Genomic DNA, 2,215 nt, shown 5'->3' on the forward strand with positions numbered 1-2,215 from the left:
TAGTAACAGATATATTTATCTCTAAGTTTGTTTAAGCCGAGAATCGTAATAAAATGGTAACGAACGAAAAGAAAAGGTCCGCGACACACTTGAAAACAAAAATGGCGGCTAACGAAAAGACGAAGATCGCAAGACCCTCATAATAAAATGGTCGTGACGAAAATAAAAAAAATGGCGGCGGGGCACACTGTGGCACTTCTAAAACCCTCAATCTCTCAAGTTGCAAGAAAAACCAAAATGGCGTACAGAGGTTATAATATAAAATATGGTTACCTAGCCCTTCGATGGGTGATGGGGGTAAACAAAATGAAAATAAAATGACATCCGTGCAGCCCCTGGTGGCGGTCACGTGACTTAAAAGAGATCGTGGACTAATGATCATGTGAGAGGTTATGTTGAACTAAATGTGAATTTAAATCCCCCCCCCCCCCTCAGGGGTCACGCGACCTAATACTAGTCTCTGATTGGCTCCCTAATGATCACGTGACCAACCACGTGAGTGGTTAAGGGTAGATCGATGTGAAAATTTTAATTCAAACCCCCCCCCCATAGATCACGTGACTAGTGGTTAAGGTGGGTTCGAGGCTAGGGTCCAAAGTCCAAAATGACTCATTGAACAGTGGTTAAAGCCGGTTCGAGGCTAGGGTCCAAAGTCCAAGGACACGTGGTTAAGGCTGGTTCGAGGCTAGGGTCCAAAGTCCAATTTGACTCATTGGCACTGGCCCAGAACCGGTCTTTCATCCCTACTCACTTTATAAAAATATAAAACAACAGACAAAAATTTTAAATTAAAATATGAAATATATACTGTGCACCCTAGCATTTACTCTGCACTAGTTTTTCTTCTTTCTCTACATATTCAACCGCTCTAAAAATAGTTTTGCCAACAGTTTTATTTTTTTTAGCTTGATGAGGGTGCAGCGAAATGTTTTTAGCCCAAGAGAATGAATTAAACTCATCAGCATCTTGAGTTTCAACTCCGTTCCTCGCCTCCAGGTTTGCGTCCGTCTTCTTCGGTCTTTGGCCTGACTCTCTCCTCAAGGCTAGACCCACTGCGGTTTTCTATGCATACCGCTGTTATTATAATACGGCTAGTCTTGTCTTTAGTGATTAAATGCGGAAGATCGTTCCCGGTGATGATGCTGAGTAACTCAAAGACAGTGCAGTTCAAAATGACGTCCACCTATGAGACGTTGGGAATCTGTGTCCTTTGTAAGGCAACATGAAAACCCACCCATGTATGAAATCTAACATGGAAATCCTGTTGGGAAATGCGAGCCCAGTTGTCAGAAAGATCTCTTATCTTACGTACGTGCGGAAGGTGGGAAAGTATACCAATATAGCACTTGATTTCAATATATAAACATAAAATAAAAAATAAGTAATTCAGGACCATCAGAAAGATATAACTACACATATCCTCGTTTCTAAATTTTTTTTCCCCACATCTTGAAAATTAGCTGGTTTTAAACATTTTATATACAAAATAGTGAAACTAACAAAGTATAGCTTGCAAAAATATTATAAACATATTGTAACAAAAATATATTCGTAATAAATTAAATTCCTTATATCCTCACTTCTAAAAAATTTCTCAGCACCAAACCTTTAAAAAAAAAATAAAATGAATAATTTAATTTATTACTCAGGAGGCTCAATGAATTCATTATTTTAGCACCTGACCTTGTCATCTAAGGGAAGATAGCCGAAAGGATAATATTAATAAAAATAAAAATCTACAAGGATGTGGAAAACCCCAAAAATGGCAAACTATTGTCTCCGTGAAAAATCTGTTTCAGAAAGAGTCAAAGCCCTCAGAGGATTTTGGGGTCTTCTTGCCTTCCTAGTTCGAACCTTAAAAAAACTTGTATGAATTCTGATGAGAATCTCATTCTTAAATTTTTAATTTTAAATTTATCACATACAAACTTTATGATATATTATTCTCACAAATTTGCGATGAACTCAGTAGAGAGGTTAAATTTTCACAGTTAAAAAGAAAATATAACTATTAAATAAATCAAATGGTATCCTTATTAAGTTTCAACATTCTTTATTATATCAATAGTCCAACGTTTCAGCCAATTCGGCAATCCTCAATTTTGCCCAGGTCATCAAATTTAGTTTCTTTAACTAATAGTAGATAGTGTAGTTTTAATCTAAAATTAAAGTTTTAAAAATTAATGAAGTTCTAAAAAAAATAGGGTGATTTTGA

The sequence above is a fragment of the Halyomorpha halys genome, unplaced genomic scaffold, assembly GCF_000696795.3.
Source record: "Halyomorpha halys isolate HHAL.00 unplaced genomic scaffold, Hhal_1.1 Scaffold106.1, whole genome shotgun sequence".
Taxonomy (NCBI): Eukaryota; Metazoa; Arthropoda; class Insecta; order Hemiptera; family Pentatomidae; genus Halyomorpha; species Halyomorpha halys.